The sequence below is a fragment of the Lucilia sericata genome, unplaced genomic scaffold, assembly GCF_015586225.1.
Source record: "Lucilia sericata isolate MDLA Ls3-8-SP2 unplaced genomic scaffold, ASM1558622v1 Contig000621F_arrow, whole genome shotgun sequence".
In the NCBI taxonomy this organism is placed as follows: Eukaryota; Metazoa; Arthropoda; class Insecta; order Diptera; family Calliphoridae; genus Lucilia; species Lucilia sericata.
In genome coordinates, this window is record NW_023994627.1 from 24,938 (window position 1) to 46,001 (window position 21,064).

General features: G+C 30.2%; 1 protein-coding gene and 1 long non-coding RNA gene across 2 annotated transcripts in view; one reads left to right on the plus strand and one right to left on the minus strand.

Annotated features, from left to right (window-relative positions):
* LOC119606772 (Down syndrome cell adhesion molecule-like protein Dscam2) overlaps positions 1–21,064 on the plus strand; it is a 144,011-nt gene that overhangs the window by 23,368 nt on the left and 99,579 nt on the right.
* Positions 14,204–21,064, minus strand: part of LOC119606773 — a 114,048-nt gene continuing 107,187 nt past the window's right edge. The window contains exon 4 of the long non-coding RNA XR_005231688.1: positions 14,204–14,673. This is a non-coding gene — a long non-coding RNA (uncharacterized LOC119606773). The remainder of the gene's footprint in view (positions 14,674–21,064) is intronic.

Consider the following 21,064-nt stretch of genomic DNA (forward strand, 5'->3'; position numbering starts at 1 on the left):
CAGAACTAGAAACAGAACTAGAACAGAACTAGAACATAACTAGAACAGAACTAGAACAGAACTAGAACCAGAACTAGAACAGAACTAGAACAGAACTAGAACAGAACTAGAACAGAACTAGAAAAGAACTAGAACAGAACTAGAACAGAACTAGAACAGAACTAGAACAGAACTAGAACAGAACTAGAACAGAACTAGAACAGAACTAGAACAGAACTAGCAACAGAACTAGAACAGAACTAGAACAGAAACTAGAACAGAACTAGAACAGAACTAGAACAGAACTAGAACAGAACTAGAACAGAACTAGAACAGAACTAGAACAGAACTAGAAACAGAACTAGAACAGAACTAGAACAGAACTAGAACAGAACTAGAAAGAACTAGACAGAACTAGAACAGAACTAGAACAGCACTAGAACAGAACTAGAACAGAACTAGACAGAACTAGAACAGAACTAGAAACAGAACTAGAACAGAACAGAACAGAACTAGAACAGAACTAGAACAGAACTAGAACAGAACTAGAAACAGAACTAGAACAGAACTAGAAGAACTAGACAGAACTAGAACAGAACAAGTAAGAATTATAGTCGGGCGTGGCCGACCATATGATACCCTACACCAGTATGAATATTAAATGTGATTTATTTTTCATATATAAGCATTATCTTCAATATTCCCTTTTTCCGATACATTTAAGCAATTTATGGATGAAAAACTAATTTTCTGAAAGAGGCTTTATATGGGGGCTGGGGGCCAAATATGGACCAAGCCCGATAAAATTTTGTGAATATATTTATATTGACATAATATTTTATTGTGCTGAATTTCATCGCGATATGTGTGTTTATAAGCTAATTTGGGACATTCAAGTAATTTTCTGAAGGGGACTTTGTATGGGAGCTAGGGTCAAATGTGGCCCGATCTTTATGAAATTTGGCAGGGTCATCAAGACTTCTATAAAACTTAGTTGTGCCGTATTTTATCGATATATCTGTATATTTAACATAATTATGAGCTCAGAAGCCCTTTTCGGGGGGGTTCTGTTGTATGGGGGCTAGGTGAAATAATGGACCGATTTTAACTATTTTCAATAGGCTTCGTCCTTAGGTCAAATAAAACGTGCGTGCCAAATTTCATCCAATTATCTTGAAAATTGCGACCTGTACCTTGCGCACAAGGTTTACATGGACAGCCAGCCAGCCAGCCAGACGGACGGACGGACGGACATAGCTTAATCGACTCAGAAAACGATTCTAAGCCGATTGGTATACTTTAAGGTGGGTCTAGGACGAATATTTTTGTATGTTACAAACATCAGCACAAATCCAATATACCCTCCCCACTAAAGTGGTTTAGGGTATAACTAGAACAGAACTAGAACAGAACTAGAACAGAACTAGAACAGAACTAGAACAGAACTAGAACAGAACTAGAACAGAACTAGAACAGAACTAGAACAGAACTAGAACAGAACTAGAACAGAACTAGAACAGAACTAGAACAGAACTAGAACAGAACTAGAACAGAACTAGAACAGAACTAGAACAGAACTAGAACAGAACTAGAACAGAACTAGAACAGAACTAGAACAGAACTAGAACAGAACTAGAACAGAACTAGAACAGAACTAGAACAGAACTAGAACAAAACTAAAACAGAACTAGAACTGATTAATAGAATAATTTAAGACTTATAGATCAAAATGCCTTAAGCCTGGCTTAAACTTTAAAAATCATTTTTGTCCCACTGTGCTTCTCTTTATCTCATTTAAATTTATGCAAGCAGGAAATTTTCCTTTTTCTATTTGATTTTATTTTTTGTTCAGCTTTTCTTTCCTTTTTTATTATATTTATTTGTCTTTTTGTCTTATTTGCATAAACAGCAAAACAATTCTTGTTTTATTAACACATCCCTACATCAAGAGAGAAATAAACATAACATACAAACATATGTGAGGAATGTATGCATGTATATATACAAATACTTATTTCCATTTTTGCCAAATGATTTTTGTCTTATTTCAACACATATATTTTTTTCTTCCAATTTTTTTTTTTTGCTACGAATGCTTTTTTTCTCAAATAGACTCTAGAATACAGACTTCATTGAATGTGATAAACATATTTTCCCTACGGAGTTGACACTTTGGAATCTTTTTCGAATTTTTTTTTTATTGTTGACTCTTGTCTTAAATAAAAAGAAAATTATTATGGTTTTTCTATATGTGTGAATGTGTATGGAAAAAGGAAAAACTTTATCTTGATTTATTTTTATGGCAAATATTACACAATTCATACTTTATTCTGTACATCTAAGCGATTTTAATAAGATTAAAATTATATCAATTTTATTAGCAGTGTGTGTGTGTGTTTTTGTGTCAATGTGATATATATTTTTTAATACTTTGGGAGCAATATAAATTATAGGCAGAGTAATTTGAATAGATGTATATTTTTCGGATATTACATTGTGATAATAAAGATTACAGATTATTAAGCAAGATTTATAGATAAAGGGAATTTTATGAAAGCAATTTAATTCAATTATTTATAACTATTAGTAGTAGATTATAGTTCTTTAAGAGCAGCAGAATATTTGAAAATGACTATTATTTACTGTATTTTATAAAATTATTAAAGAGTGCAATAAACCTGAAAGCTTTACAACATTTTATTTATAATGAATATAATATTTTCGTGAAAAAACTATTTATTTTTAAAACACTTTGTTGTGGTGTTTACCAAAAATCCTTTTCTTGCCAACCTGTCACTCCTCTTCAGGTTTAACTGACAGTCTTCTGTCAGACATTGACGAAAAATGATTTTGTTCACAAATCAACACCATTTTTAAATGGGCATACATTTTATACATTTTACACTTAATTCATCCACTATGTACATTTCTCTATTCTGTTCTCTTCTATTCTATTCTATTATTTATTTAGTTTACAGCGTCTTTCATAAGTGACGTTCATTATACAGTTTTCATTTTTCTAGTAGATTTTTCATTTTAATTCATCGCTATTTATAAGACACACCCATTTTTAGCGAAACAAAATCTTTTGAAAAAAAGAAGTGATTTTTTAATGATCACTGGTAGTATTGTGCTGGTGATGATGACTGTGATGTTTTGTTGATGATTGTTTTATTTTCATCAGACACAACCTATTTTTTTTGGTCTGTCTTTTATTTTTAGCGATTTGTTTTATTTATTTTTTTAGCAATGCTAATAGCAGATTTGTTTATTATAATGATGAAAAAATTTAAATTTAACTTTGCAAAAGTAAATTTAAATTGGAATGGGAACCCAAAATATATCAATATGCAATAAGACAGTTCTAGTTCAGTTCTAGTTCAGTTCTAGTTCGGTTCTAGTTCAGTTCTAGTTCAGTTCTAGTTCAGTTCTAGTTCAGTTCTAGTTCAGTTCTAGTTCAGTTCTAGTTCAGTTCTAGTTCAGTTCTAGTTCAGTTCTAGTTCAGTTCTAGTTCAGTTCTAGTTCAGTTCTAGTTCAGTTCTAGTTCAGTTCTAGTTCAGTTCTAGTTCAGTTCTAGTTCAGTTCTAGTTCAGTTCTAGTTCAGTTCTAGTTCAGTTCTAGTTCAGTTCTAGTTCAGTTCTAGTTCAGTTCTAGTTCAGTTCTAGTTCAGTTCTAGTTCAGTTCTAGTTCAGTTCTAGTTCAGTTCTAGTTCAGTTCTAGTTCAGTTCTAGTTCAGTTCTAGTTCAGTTCTAGTTCAGTTTCTAGTTCAGTTCTAGTTCAGTTCTAGTTCAGTTCTAGTTCAGTTCTAGTTCAGTTCTAGTTCAGTTCTAGTTCAGTCTAGTTCAGTTCTAGTTCAGTTCTAGTTCAGTTCTAGTTCAGTTCTAGTTCAGTTCTAGTTCAGTTCTAGTTCAGTTCTAGTTCAGTTCTAGTTCAGTTCTAGTTCAGTTCTAGTTCAGTTCTAGTTAGTTCAGTTCTAGTTCAGTTCTAGTTCAGTTCTAGTTCAGTTCTAGTTCAGTTCTAGTTCAGTTCTAGTTCAGTTCTAGTTCAGTTCTAGTTCAGTTCTAGTTCAGTTCTAGTTCAGTTCTAGTTCAGTTCTAGTTCAGTTCTAGTTCAGTTCTAGTTCAGTTCTAGTTCAGTTCTAGTTCAGTTCTAGTTCAGTTCTGTTCAGTTCTAGTTCGGTTCTAGTTCAGTTCTAGTTTAGTTCTAGTTTAGTTCTAGTTCTGTTCTAGTTCTGTTCTAGTTCAGTTCTAGTTCAGTTCTAGTTTAGTTCTAGTTCAGTTCTAGTTAAGATCTAGTTCAGTTCTAGTTCAGTTCTAGTTCTAGTTAAGATCTAGTTCAGTTCTAGTTCAGTTCTAGTTCAGTTCTAGTTCAGTTCTAGTTCAGTTCTAGTTCAGTTCTAGTTCAGTTCTAGTTCAGTTCTAGTTCAGTTCTAGTTCAGTTCTAGTTCAGTTCTAGTTCAGTTCAGTTCTAGTTCAGTTCTAGTTCAGTTCTAGTTCAGTTCTAGTTCAGTTCTAGTTCAGTTCTAGTTCAGTTCTAGTTCAGTTCTAGTTCAGTTCTAGTTCAGTTCTAGTTCAGTTCTAGTTCAGTTCTAGTTCAGTTCTAGTTCAGTTCTAGTTCAGTTCTAGTTCAGTTCTAGTTCGGTTCTAGTTCAGTTCTAGTTTAGTTCTAGTTTAGTTCTAGTTCTGTTCTAGTTCTGTTCTAGTTCTGTTCTAGTTCTGTTCTAGTTCTGTTCTTGTTCTGTTCTAGTGCTCTTCTAGTTCTCTTCTAGTTCTGTTCTAGTTCTGTTCTAGTTTCGTTCTAGTTCTGTTTTAGTTCTGTTCTAGTTCTGTTTTAGTTTCTTTCTAGCTCTGCTAATTCTGCTACTGCAGTTCTAGTCACCTGCTTATATTATTAACATATTCCGCTCCCTTAAAACCAAGGTTACAAGCATAATAGAAACAATTATTTTGTATTAAAACATTTCAATAATTTAAAACTTAAAAAAAAATGTTAAACCTCTGTAACTTTTAATAAGCGCCTCGGCTCTGTAGTCGCATTTAAATTCTCATCAAATATGAATTTTTCAAATGCAACATCCTGTTTCTTACATTTTCCCTTCATCATTCATTTGTTTTTTAGCTTTTGTAGAATTATTTCGATGTATTCTTATTTCTACGGTACATTATTTTAAGAAGAAAAACTATTATTAAAAAAAAACAGGGGAAAATATAAGTAAATACAAAAAGTTTATTCCGTTTTATTTCCGTTCTTTTTCAACGTTTTGCATTTAATGCAAATAAGTTGAGCGCTATATTTTTTGCTTCTTCCCTTAACGTCTGCAATACATTGCAGAAAAGTTTATGTCATGGTCGTAGCTAGGGGCGTCAGTTAAAAATTTTCTATAATTATTTTAATGAACTTTGTGGGAGTAGAGAGAAAAATAAAAAAAAAAATGATAATAATTTGATTAATTGGGAATAAATGAAGGTGGCAACTTTTGTAACAAATTTAAAAATATTTAAGTTAATTTTTATGTTTGTGAATGTTTGTTGCGGCTTTTAATCTGAAAACACTAGAACTGAACTAGAACTGAACTAGAACTGAACTAGAACTGAACTAGAACTGAACTAGAACTGAACTAGAACTGAACTAGAACTGAACTAGAACTGAACTAGAACTGAACTAGAACTGAACTAGAACTGAACTAGAACTGAACTAGAACTGAACTAGAACTGAACTAGAACTGAACTAGAACTGAACTAGAACTGAACTAGAACTGAACTAGAACTGAACTAGAACTGAACTAGAACTGAACTAGAACTGAACTACAACTGAACTACAACTGAACTAGAACTGAACTAGAACTGAACTAGAACTGAACTAGAACTGAACTAGAACTGAACTAGAAACTGAACTAGAACTGAACTAGAACTGAACTAGAACTGAACTAAACTGAACTACAACTGAACTACAACTGAACTACAACTGAACTAGAACTGAACTAGAACTGAACTAGAACTGAACTAGAACTGAACTAGAACTGAACTAGAACTGAACTAGAACTGAACTAGAACTGAACTAGAACTGAACTAGAACTGAACTAGAACTGAACTAGAACTGAACTAGAACTGAACTAGAACTGAACTAGAACTGAACTAGAACTGAACTAGAACTGAACTAGAACTGAACTAGAACTGAACTAGAACTGAACTAGAACTGAACTAGAACTGAACTAGAACTGAACTAGAACTGAACTAGAACTGAACTAGAACTGAACTAGAACTGAACTAGAACTGAACTAGAACTGAACTAGAAACTGAACTAGAACTGAACTAGAACTGAACTAGAACTGAACTAGAACTGAACTAGAACTGAACTAGAACTGAACTAGAACTGAACTAGAACTGAACTAGAACTGAACTAGAACTGAACTGAACTAGAACTGAACTAGAATTGAACTACAACTGAACTACAACTGAACTAGAACTGAACTACAACTGAACTACAACTGAACTACAACTGAACTAGAAGTGAACTAGAACTGAACTAGAACTGAACTAGAACTGAACTACAACTGAACTAGAACTGAACTAGAACTGAACTACAACTGAACTACAACTGAACTAGAACTGAACTAGAACTGAACTAGAACTGAACTAGAACTGAACTAGAACTGAACTAGAACTGAACTAGAACTGAACTAGAACTGAACTAGAACTGAACTAGAACTGAACTAGAACTGAACTAGAACTGAACTAGAACTGAACTAGAACTGAACTAGAAACTGAACTAGAACTGAACTAGAACTGAACTAGAACTGAACTAGAACTGAACTAGAACTGAACTAGAACTGAACTAGAACTGAACTAGAACTGAACTAGAACTGAACTAGAACTGAACTAGAACTGAACTAGAACTGAACTAGAACTGAACTAGAACTGAACTAGAACTGAACTAGAACTGAACTAGAACTGAACTAGAACTGAACTAGAACTGAACTAGAACTGAACTAGAACTGAACTAGAACTGAACTAGAACTGAACTAGAACTGAACTAGAACTGAACTAGAACTGAACTAGAACTGAACTAGAACTGAACTAGAACTGAACTAGAACTGAACTAGAACTGAACTAGAACTGAACTAGAACTGAACTAGAACTGAACTAGAACTGAACTAGAACTGAACTAGAACTGAACTAGAACTGAACTAGAACTGAACTAGAACTGAACTAGAACTGAACTAGAACTGAACTAGAACTGAACTAGAACTGAACTAGAACTGAACTAGAACTGAACTAGAACTGAACTAGAACTGAACTAGAACTGAACTAGAACTGAACTAGAACTGAACTAGAACTGAACTAGAACTGAACTAGAACTGAACTAGAACTGAACTAGAACTGAACTAGAACTGAACTAGAACTGAACTAGAACTGAACTAGAACTGAACTAGAACTGAACTAGAACTGAACTAGAATAGAACTGAACTAGAACTGAACTAGAACTGAACTAGAACTGATCTAGAAAATTGGTAGAACTAAACTTTAGGATCTTACGTTGTTTCATTTTAATTTTTTTTTTGCATTTTAAACTCAATTAAAACCAACAAACGTCTATGAATTTTCTGTTTTTAAATTTTAATAATAAATAAAGTTAATTAACAAATATTAAGTATTATATTTTTCCCATATGAATTTTCGTTATAACTGTGCATAAAAAACATTAAATATCTAATTGCTACATTTTTGTCCATTCCAAGTATTTTATTCATTTTGAGCTTGTTAGCTAATGGTCAGGGTTACAATTTTTGTTTTTCGTTTTTATTTTACTTTTTAGTTTAAATATGAATTTAGTGGTTTGTGGTTTTTGGCATTTATATTTCAAGGAAACAAGTTTATTTTCAAAAAAAATAAATATGGAGAAAAAAGCCAAATGTAGTGTTAATTTATCCAGCACCTTGTTATAAAGCTTGTTAGATTTTTTAATATTAAAATATACATTCATGTAAAAAATTTTAATTAAAAAAATATTGTCAAAAAAACCAAAAAAAAAAAAAAAATAATATAAATTTGTATACCCTTCACCTTCGTAAGAAGGGTGATATACTGATTGTTATTTTGTTCATAATTTAAAAAGAATAATTTTGTGACCTCAGAAGATGCACATACAAGTTGTAACTCCTAAAAGGTATCGAAGCCGGTTTAGCGATGTCCGTCTGTCCGTCGAACGCAACCCTCTTTTTAGATAAGTTTGTTTTCAAATGTCCTTTTGTCTGACTGTCTTTCCATGTGTACGTTGAAATCAGTTTACAAAAAATATATTCCTATAGATTTTCATTAATTTAGGACTCTGAATGTTTAATTTTATATTCCTAGCTTCAATATTATAGAAAATTCTAAAAGTTTCTTTTGAAAAACGAAAAAGTACCAAAGAGTCCCTTTTATTGGTTCTCACTTACTCCGGGCTTTACATGTTTAATTTCATGGTTCTAGGTTCAATATTATAGAAAATTCAAATAGTTTCTTTTGAAAAACGAAAAAGTACCAAAAAGTTCCATTTTATAGGTTCTCACTTATGCGGGCTCTACATGCTTAATTTCATGTTTCTAGGTTCAATATTATGGAAAAATCAAAAAGTACCTTTTGAAAAACGATAAAATACCAAAAAGTCCCCTTTTATTGGTTCTCACTTACTCCGAGCTCTACATGCTTCATTTTATAGTTCTAGGTTGAATATTATAGAAAAAAGTACTTTTTAAAGAACGAAGAAGTACCAAAAAGACTCCTTTAATAGGTTCTCGCTTAATCCGTGCTCAACATGCTTAATTACATGGTTTTAGGTTCAAGAAAGTCATCATTTCATGCTTAAGTTCATGTTTCTATGTTTAATGTTATAGAAAATTCAAATGGTAACTTTTGAAGAACGAAAAAGTACCAAAAAGTCCCATTTTATAGGTTTTTATTTACTCAGGGCGAAAAAGTACAGAACGAAAAAGTACAAAAAGTCTCCTTTTGCATATTCCCACATACTCCGGCCTCAACATGCTTAATTTCATGTTTCTAGGTTCAATATTATAAAAAATTCAAAAAGTGAAGTACGTTTTGAAGAAGAAAAAAGTACTAAATATTCCTATTTTTTAGGTTCTCATTTACTCAGGGCTGTAAATGCTTAATTTTATATTTCTAGGTTGAATATTTAAAAAAAGCAATAAGTACATTTAGAAGAACGTAAAAGTACCAAAAAGACCCCTTTCATAGGTTCTCACTTGTCTTTGATTTTTGATCCTATTTATGTTATTTAAAAACCAATTTTACTGATTTAAAATATGAAACTTGTCGTAGGCATGCTTGAGAGTATTGTTGAAGATTTAGAAGATATCAGGACTCGGAATATGCATATGGTCAACAGCTATCTGAACTAAAAAGTTACACACATTTGAATAAAACCTTGTATGACCAAAATGTCCAACAAGTTCGGCAGTTCTTGACTAATAGAGCTGAAACCTACTATCTAACCTACTATCCAATATTTCGTCGAAATGGATTTTTTGAGTAGGGTCACTTGACATGAAAGTCCCCATATTTATATACTTCATAGGATCCGAAAATTATATTATAGAAATTACAAATAGAATGACAACATACATACATATGTACATATGAAGGTGAAGGGTATACATAATTGTAAAATTAAGTTTTTTGTAATTTCTGTTTTACATCATTATTCATACAGAGAAATATTAAGCAGAGAAACTGTACCTATGTACAATGTATGTACTTCTTGTTGATCACTGAAAAACAAAAAAAGAACAACAAAACACAAGAAATTAAAATGTAAAAACATTTTTTAGAAAACATACACGTTACAAAAACAAATGTGAAGTAAATAATAATTACAAGAGAGAATATAGCTTTGAAAAAACTCTCCACTGAAACAACTAAATAGAAATGTAAACAAAGCTTAAAATACAGCAAAAAAATAACAACATGTAAATAGTGAATTACAGGACAAAAGAAAACAAAAAATTTTAATGTATCAATATATTTAATTGTTGATGTTTCAACATTTTTAAATGAGAATACATACATATGTATGTATGTATATTTATTTACATATGTACAGAAATATTTTAAAGCTGATTGATTGAAATGATTGTTTTGTTTATTCTCTATCAGAAATTTATGAGCACCTAATACCTGTTAAAGTATATAACATCTTATGAAAACTGATTTTAACATACACACAGACAGACAGAAGAACAGGGCTAAATAGACTCTGCTATCTATAAGCATCCAGAATATATATTATTTATATATCGGATACTTATATCTGATGAATGAGATGGATTCTGAGTAGTATCTGTGAACAAGTCGAAATGTCAGATGGAGTGACGTTTAAAGTGGCGGAAGATTTTGTTGAGACGTTGGCGAAGTTGTTAATAGTTGGTCGATTTAGGAGGTCACCTCAATTCATATTGGGCTGATGTGAAGGCTTTAGTGTTATGAGTATTAGTCATAATATCAATCAGGTTTGATGCTACGTTGTCTATTGACTCTAAACTAATGATTGTCTTTTCCTTGTCGGCTTTAGATTGAGCTTGACTCATGACACCTGTCATTCCCCAATTTGGATAGTTCGAGTACTTGAGCAAAGTTCTTGTACATGGACCAGCAGAACCATGGACAAAAATTGACACCCGTGTGTAAGATATACAGAGGGGCGGTGGTGAGTTGTCAAAGAAGTTCACCCAGTCGTAGAAAAAGACCTTCACAGTGGTAGACCAATACGGCAAGTGTTCACGTAAAGCACTTCGACATTCATACCTTTCTTACGAAAGTGAAGGGTATAATAATAAACCAGCTACAACAACACACATAATCATACCGTAAATTTTGTTCTTGCAATTGCTTGTTTATAAAATGAAAGCAGTGCAAGAGAAACTCGTTTCGGATAAAACTGTGTGTTGTTATTGGCTTGAAACATGAAATTAAGCATGTATGTAGGTCCCGGAGTAAATGAGAACCTATAAAATGGGACTTTTTGGTACTTTTTCGTTCTTCAAAAGGTACTTTTTGAATTTTCCATAATATTGAACCTAAAAACATGTAAAACATATATAGAACATATAAAATGGGGACCTTTACTTTTTCGTACTTTCGTTCATCAAAAGGTACCTTTTGAATTTTCTATAATACTGAACGTAGAAACATAAAATTAAGCATGTAGATGCTGGAGTTAATGAGAACATATAAAACGAGACTTTCTGGTACTTTTTCATTCTTCAAAAGGTACTTTTTTCGTGTTCTATAATATTGAACCTAGAACTATGAAATTAAACATGCAGAGCCCGAAGTAAATGAGAACATGTTTAAAAAAGGGACTTATTCGTACTTTTTCGTTCTTCAAAAGGTACTTAGGGATTTACTATAATATTGAACATAGAAACATAAAATCCAACATTCAAATCTCTAAAAAGAGGGACTTTCAGGTACTTTTTCGTTTCCCTATTGATATTTTTTGATTTTAATTTCTTGTAATTTTATTACATACTAACTGTTTTTGTACACTATGGTGAAGGGTATATAAGCTAAGAACTCCTTATTTTTAAGAATTTAATTTTGATTTTGTAAAATTTTAATTTATTTTATTTTTGCATTTTTTTTATAATTTTACATTTTAGATCTGCATCAACTCGACCTATCACTCTGCACACATGTCACTCACAACATACACACAAACAAACAAATATAAGCAGAAAGAAATTCAACTGTATTACCTAACCACCAACAAATTTCAACCCCAAAACAAATAAGAGCTGTATTACCCAAATATAACAGCTTTATCTCGTTGCTGTTGTTTTTCTAGGTTTTTATTTATAAGTTTTGAAGAAATTTTCAGAGTTAGTGGCAGATTTTTGCTTCTAACTCAGTTAGTTATGAACCGATTTTGCTGATTTTCAATAGAAAACTTTTTGAAAGTATGTTTAACGGAATTATTGAAGATTCGGTTCTCGAAAATATCTGGGGTCTTTTAAAAACTAATTTTTATAAACATACAGACGGACATACATCCGCTATCTATTAGGATTTCATGACAAACTTATGTGTATATATAAGTATATAAAAATGTCACATTTCTATTAAATTGTATAGTTATACCAATTATAGAGTATATAAAATATGACAGAATATGTAAAAAACGCAATATAAAACAAAAGAGAAAGAGAGTATATAATGATATTTTCTTATTTATCAATATTTGATGCAATGATTTGTATGTTTTTTAACTTCTTTTTTATATAAAATTCTTTTAAATACATAAATCATAAAAATCTTATTAGAATTTATGTACTCCTGTTATTTTAAATAAAATTTATTAAGAACTATTAAATTATTGTGAGTTTATATCAATATAAAAAATACATACATATGTATCTAGATAAGTAATAAATTTATTATATACATATATAATGTAAATTATAATAAATAAATATAAATTTGAAAAAAATTTAAATAAAATTTTAAAGAACATAAACAAAATATCAATAACATAAACAATTTTATTTTAATTTCTGAGCTTCTTCTGAGCATTTCTTAAAGCCTGGTATGTATAATACTTTAATAGTTTCTTTACTTTTACATACGTTTAATTGCAAGTACATAAAATTTTTGTATGTAACAGGCTAACAGCATTCTAAATACATAGATAACAAACAAAAGTAATGTATGTGTATACATATGTATGTATATATAATAACTTTTATTTACTTACTTATTATTCTGTTTCCCTGTTGATACTTAACAATTTTGCATTGACTGTTTATAATTTTATTTATATTATTTATTGAAAATTAATTGAAACAAAATATAGAAAATAAAAATTAAAACTGCTTACTAAAAATTATAAAAGCCTGTTATATTTTCTTCTAATTTGTTTTCATTTTTCAGTGTTTATTTTGTACCTGTATGAGTATTTTAAATAGAAAATAAATAAACAAATAATAAACAAACATCACTTTCTATATTTTATGTTCTCCTAGCATTTTTCTTGTTTTCTTAAAATAGCATACAAATATTTCGTCCTGGGTTTGTAAAAACTATTTCCTTCGAACAAGCAGTGCTTACGCAAAATTCTGATTGCCTGGTATTTTCATGAAATTTAAGAAAACTTAAAAATTAACTACGACTTGTATAGGGTTACCAGTGTTATTAAATAACAAGGTGAAAATTAAAGAAATGCAATATCATTTAACTCTAACTATATTTTCTGTTTCCCTGGTAATTATAACAAGTATAAGAGAACATTACAGTAGCAGTGTTCCTTATTTAAAACTTAGGAAAAGTCCTCTGCTAAACATTATGATTACTTGTTATATTTTCTACTTTACTTTTGTTTTGGAGTTTTATTTAATTTTTTCTCTATTATGTACATAAAAGAAAATATGAAAAAAGCTGCTTGCTACATATTATGTTCTCCTAGTATTTTTGTGGGATTTTGAAATCTAAAATCATTACCCTTAAGTACTTAAGTAAGTATGAATATAAATAAGTAAGCATGAAGTAAAGCAATAATTTTCTTAAGAAATCAGCCTATAATTTCTGTTTACCTAGTATTTTTTCAGTATTTACAAAAATCTAGAATTATAGTAGAGTTACCAACTTTATGAAATATAAAAAGTATATAAAGAAATTAACCTACTTGGATTTATGAGCTCCTAATACTTTTATTCAATTTTAGTATAACATATAACGGTTTCTTAAGATGAAAAAAGAAAAAAAGTATATAAAGATATTAAGCCTACTAGGATTTATGTAATCCTAATACTTTTTTTAAATTTAAGAATAATATTTAAATGTTCCTTAAGAAGAGAAAGAAGAAAGAAAAAAAGTACGATCATTTTATTTACAAATATTTGTTTTAATTCCATGCTAACTACTTTTTTTGTTCTCCTAATATTTTAGAAAATTTTAAAACTAAAGCTTTTTTGTTAACGTTTTTATTTAGACAAATTATATATGTGTGTATGTTTGTAATAAAGTTGACTGCTAAAATTTCTCTTCTCCTGGTATTTTCATAGATTTTTGAATAATTAGTTTTTTAACATTCCCGTATTTAGTTGTATATAAAAAGGAAGTGGATGACAAAATGCAAATAAATGTGTGAATACATACATACCTTTTGTAAATACTTTTCTTTAAAAATAAGAAATATTTAAAAGAACATGATAATAAATATGTTTGTTTTACTGTTGTTTATTTTCTTTATTTATTTTAATTGTTTTTGCTTTATGTAAACTATATTAATTAAGTAATAAAAAGGAATGGTAAAATAAATACATAAATAAATCGTGTAACTGCTATTTATAATACACTCTCCTAAGCGCCTGGTAATTTGCATACATATGTACATTTTATTGTGTTGATTCTACATAAAAGATAAGTGATAAATAAATAAGATTAATAATATAATACATATTAATATATCTTAATTATCAAATTGAATTCAATCATACAAAATTGCTATTATATGTAAAAATTTCAAATATTTTTGTAAAAATTTGCAAACAATTAATTATTTTTGTTATTTAACAGAAATAATGTTAATATATGTATAAATTTATCCTTAAATTGTTACAGTAGCAGTTTCTGATATCTTCCCATCTAGTTAACAGTCTTCTTAGGACAGACCGAATCATCTATTGTAGTAAAAATCATTCTGAAAAAGTAACAAAATTTATTTATTAGTATGATATTGTCTTGATAGATAGAAAAAACAAAACAAGTAAGAATTTGTAGTCGAGCATGGTCGACCATATGATAACCTACACCAGTGATTATATTAAAAATTTTGGTTATTTTTTAATAATAAAGTATTTAATATAATTTATACCTTAATTCAGAAATATTTTAACAATTTGTTGACAAAAAAGGGATTTTCTAAATATGGTTGTATGCGGCTACACGAAATAATGAACCGATTTTAACGATTTACAATATGCTTCGTCCTTGGATCAAAAGATGAGTATGTGCCAAATTTCATCAAATTATCTCGAAATCTTGTGAACTCTAGAGTGCGCACAAGTACATGGATACACAAACGGACAAACGGACATAGCTAAATCGACTCAGAAAGTGATTATGAGCCGATTGGTATACTTTAAGAATTATAAAATACTAAGTTTTGCCGATTTTTTAATTGATACCAGAACATTTAACATATTTATGAGCTCAAAAGCCCTATTCAGGGGTACGGTTGTATGGGGGCTATACGAAATAATGGACCGATTTTAACCATTTTTTTTAATAGGATTCGTACTTGGGTCAAAAGTAGAGAATGTGTCAAATTTCATAAAATTATCTTGAAAATTGCGTGCGCAAAAGGTTTACATGGACACACAGACGGACAGGCAGAAGGACAGGCAGAAGGACAGGCAGACGGACAGACAGACGGACGGACAGAAGGACATAGCTAAATCGACTCAAAAGTGAATCTGAGCCGATTGGTATACTTTAAGATGGGTGTAGGACCAATATTTATGGGTGTTACAAACATAAAGCACAAACGCATAATACTCTTCCTACTATAGTGGTGTAGGTTATAAAAATATAAAGTTCCCTAAATTTATTTGGGGTCTGTCAATTACTGTTCTTCCTGGAACATTATTGGAGAGGAATTCTAACACTTTTTGTATTGTATTTTCTATTATATGTTTTATAAACAATTGATTAAGAAAAGCTTTCAAATGTTATTAAATAGTGTCCTTAAAGTAAGTTCTACAATTTCAAGAAAAGATCCAGCTAGAACGATCATCATCAACCAAAAAAATATTTTGAGAAACATCAAAAAATATTTTGAGAAACATCAAACAAAGAATATTTCAAAGTACGTAACAATTTTTTTTTAAACAATAAAACAAACAATTAAGAATTTTTATTCTTCTCTGCCTAATAGTCAGAACTATAGAGTGATCTGCAGTGAAACTATAAAATGATCTGTGGTCAAGTCTATAGAGTGAACTTTATTCAAGAATGATCTATAGTCAAATCTGTAGAGTGATATATTGTTAAAACTATAGAATGCTTTATGGTCAAAACTAAAGTCTATTTCTAATTGATCTGTATTCAATACTATAGAGTATTCTATACTTAAGATTATAGAATGCTTTGTGTTCATGTGACTATTGACTGATCTGTAGTCAACACTGCAGAATGCTCTATGGTCAAGACTAAAGTCTAGACTACAAAGATATCTGTAGTCTTCTCTATAATAAGGGTAAATTTTTAATCAAGTTTCTGCGAATTTTAAAGAGGGACTGCTTTTTAAAATCAATTAATGTTTGCTTACAGCTGTTTAATTCAGTTCAAAATAGATCAAGTACAACAGGCTATAATAATCAGTTATTCCAACACCACACATAAACTTTTCCAGGGTATTTTTATTTAACTACAAATCAATTTATTTAGTTTGTGGTCAATTTATATCGTACTATTTTTATCATCAAGCAATAGTATGTTATGTACTTTAACAGGTATTAGGTGCGCATAATTATCTGCAAGAGTATAAACAAAACAATCATTTCAATCAAACAATCAGCAAATGTATGTATTTTCTTTTAATAAAAATATTAAAACATCAACAATTAAATATACCGATACATTAAAGTTGTTTTTTTCTGTTTCCTTTTGTCCTATAATTCTCAATCACTATTTACATTAAAATTTCTACTTGTCGTTATATTGTTATTTTTTTTTTTTGCTGTATTTTAAGCTTTGTTTACATTTCTATTTACATATTTGTTTCAGTGGAGAGTTTTTTTTTTCAAAGCGGAGTTTTGCTTTATTCTCTCTTGTAATTATTATTTACTTCACATTTGTTTTTGTACAGTGTATGTTTTCTAAAAAATGTTTTTACATTTTAAATTCTTGTGTTTTGTTGTTCTCTTTTTTTTTGTTACTCAGTGATCAATAAGAAGTACATACATTGTACATAGGTACAGTTTGTCTGCTTAATATTTGTCTGTACGAATAATGATGAAAAAAGAAATTACATTAAAACTTAATTTTACAAATTTGTGTACCCTTCATCTTCGTGAGAAGGTCATTTCGTTTGTAATTATACCCTACACCACTATAATGGGGAGGCTATTATGCGTTTATTCTGATGTTTGGTATACCATAAAGTATATATAGAAAAGTGATCGACAGGGCAGCTTTCTATAGAGATGTGATCGACAGGACAGTTTTCTTTAGAAAAGTGATCGACAGGACAGTTTTCTATAGAAAAGTGATCGACAGGACAGTTTTCTATAGAAAAGTGATCGACAGGACAGTTTTCTATAGAAAAGTGATCGACAGGACAGTTTTCTATAGAAAAGTGATCGACAGGACAGTTTTCTATAGAAAAGTGAGCGAAAGGACAGTTTTCTATAGAAAAGTGAGCGAAAGGACAGTTTTCTATAGAAAAGTAATCGACAGGAGAGTTTTCTATAGAAAAGTGATCGACAGGACAGTTTTCCATAGAATAGTGATCGACAGTGAAGTTTTCTACAGAAAAGTGATCGACAGTGAAGTTTTCTATAGAAAAGTGATCGACAGTGAAGTTTTCTATAGAAAAGTTATCGACAGGACAGTTTTCTTTACAAAAGTGATCGACAGGACAGGTTTCTATAGAAAAGTGATCGACAGTTTTCTAAAGAAAAGTGATCGACAGGACAGTTTTCTATAGAAAAGTGATCGACAGGACAGTTTTCTATAGAAAAGTGATCGACAGGACAGTTTTCTATAGAAAAGTGATCGACAGGACAGTTTTCTATAGAAAAGTGATCGACAGGACAGTTTTCTATAGAAAAGTGATCGACAGGACAGTTTTCTATAGAAAAGTGATCGACAGGACAGTTTTCTATAGAAAAGTGATCGACAGGACAGTTTTCTATAGAAAAGTGATCGACAGGACAGTTTTCTATAGAAAAGTGATCGTCAGGACAGTTTTCTATAGAAAAGTGATCGTCAGGACAGTTTTCTATAGAAAAGTGATCGTCAGGACAGTTTTCTATAGAAAAGTGATCGACAGGACAGTTTTCTATAGAAAAGTGATCGACAGGACAGTTTTCTATAGAAAAGTGATCGTCAGGACAGTTTTCTATAGAAAAGCGATCGACAGGACAGTTTTCTATAGAAAAGTGATCGACAGGACAGTTTTCTATAGAAAAGTGATCGTCAGGACAGTTTTCTATAGAAAAGTGATCGTCAGGACAATTTTCTATAGAAAAGTGATCGTCAGGACAATTTTCTATAGAAAAGTGATCGTCAGGACAGTTTTCTATAGAAAAGTGATCGTCAGGACAGTTTTCTATAGAAATGTGATCGTCAGGACAGTTTTCTATAGAAAAGTGATCGTCAGGACAGTTTTCTATAGAAAAGTGATCGTCAGGACAGTTTTCTATAGAAAAGTGATCGTCAGGACAGTTTTCTATAGAAAAGTGATCGTTAGGACAGTTTTCTATAGAAAAGTGATCGTCAGGACAGTTTTCTATAGAAAAGTGATCGTCAGGACAGTTTTCTATAGAAGAGTGATCGTCAGGACAGTTTTCTATAGAAAAGTGATCGTCAGGACAGTTTTCTATAGAAAAGTGATCGTCAGGACAGTTTTCTATAGAAAAGTGATCGACAGGACAGTTTTCTATAGAAAAATGATCGACAGGACAGTTTTCTATAGAAAAATGATCGACAGGACAGTTTTCTATAGAAAAATGATCGACAGGACAGTTTTCTATAGAAAAATGATCGACAGGACAGTTTTCTATAGAAAAGTGATCGATAGGACAGTAAAGTATATATATTCCGAGTCCTTATAGATAGCGGAGCCGATTACGCTATGTCCGTCCGTCTATCTGTGTCTCTGTCAGTATGTATGTTGAAATTAATTTTCTGAAGACCCCAGATATCTTCAAGATCCACATCTTCAACAATTCTTTCAGACATACATTCGAGAAGTTTCCTATTATAAATCAGCAAGGGTACCTCTAAAGGTACTTATTGAATTTTTTTATAATATTCAACCTAGAAACATAAAATTAAGCATGTAGAACCCCGAGTAAATAAGAACTTATAAAATTGGCCTTTTTTGTACTTTTTCATCTTCAGAAGGTAGGTAGGTACCTTTTGTTTTTTTATAGTATTGAACCTAGAAACATGAAATTAAGCACGTAGAGCCCAGATTAAGTGGGGACCAATAAAAGGGGACTTTTTGGTACTTTTTGTTGTACAAAAGGTACTTGTTGATTTTTCTATTGTATTGAACTTAGAAGCATGAGATTAAGCATGTACAGTCCGGAGTAAGTGAGAACATATAAAAGGGGACTTTTTGGTACTTTTTGTTCTGCAAAAGGCACTTTTTGAATTTTCTATAGTATTGAACTTTAAAACATGAAATTAAGTAGAGCCGGATTAAGTGAAAACCAATAAAATGGGAATTTTTCGTACTTTTTTGTTCTTCAAAAGGTACTTTTTGAATTTTCTATAAAATTGAACCCTTGAAGCATGAAATTAAGCATGTACAACCCAGAGTAAGTGAGAACATATAAAAGGGGACATTTTGGTACTTTTTTGTTCTTTAAAAGGTACTTTTTTCATTTTCTATAATATTGAACTTAGAAATTGAGAATTGACTGTTTTTGTTTAACGCGCTATGGTGAAGTGTAAATAAGATTCGGCACAGCCGAATATAGAACTCTTACTTGTTTTAAGATAACATCTACATAGTTTAGAGAAATAACTGACAACTAAAATGATGTTACATTTTAATGTTAGATTTAAAACAAAATTTTCTAGTTGACACAATTATTTCCTTTTTTTACATTTACATTTTCTCTAATTAACTAATAAATTATAATCAGTCAAAACTGTCTACAAGTTCTCAAAAGTCACTCGCATGTGTTTTCGTATATATAAAAAAAGTTTTAGAACTTTTACTTATAGATTTATTATTTTGTTCATTTTTTTTGCTCTCAACTTGGACATGTGAAGCGAACATAAATGCATTTAGTATTTTTGTTCTATTTTTATTTTAATTTAATTTGTAATTCATTTAAACATTTAGCATAAAGTTTATTATAGAAACAAATACAACCTGCAAAATCCTGAATAAAAAAAATCCATTAAAATGAATGGACTTTGATTGATTGCAAAACTAGAGAAGTGGAAAAAAAAGTTTTTCCAACTCATTCATGCTAGATGTATATTCGCATCCGTAACCATGACTAATGTAGAGCTTTTTATAATTTGCAGCAGTTTTTTATTATAAGTTATTGTGTATAAGATAGAAAAAAGGTCATAAGTAGAAGTTTGTTTAAAAACAACAATTTTTTTCTGCAATGTTTAAAGTTTAAATGCAACAATTAAGAAAGAACATTTGTAGAACTATTGGAATCAGAGTGATCTTATGATATTCTATAGTTGATGGAATTTCTCCTGTTTTTAATGTATATTAATCTAATTAAAGACCTTTAATTTGGTTACTTTTTAGAAACTCACCATAATCTTAACTTATTTTTTTATAAAAACAACCACAAATGTTCGTCCTTTTTATCATGGCCAATCCCTGTTAGTCAGCTTCATTAAAACAAAGTAGTTGTATAAAATGCATTAACAAGGAACAACCATTTTATAAACTTTTTTCATTAAGGCTACAATGAAATTAAACAAACCGCCTTTATGTTTGTATCTATTTAAGTTTTTTTTTCATCCTTCATGTTGTTTTTAGGTTTCTATACCAACTTGTTATTTTGCGGTTGGCGCTAAAGAGAAAACGAAGAGTGAAAACACAATTTTTGTCAAGAATTTATAAAACAACTCACATTCAAGGGTGTCCCTTGATATCAAAAATTTTATTATTTTTTAAAATCTAACATCATGGAAAAACAGTTTTCAAGTTTTAGTTGTTTGCGCAACAATTTAAATTATTTATAAATTAAACTTATATTTAAGTAACACCCTTAAACGTTTTTAGAAAATTTGATTTGGCCTAAATTTTGTAAACATAGTTAGGTGTGTATACTAAGAAATAATTTAAATGCTTAAGATGAAAACATAAAACCGCATTTATTTTA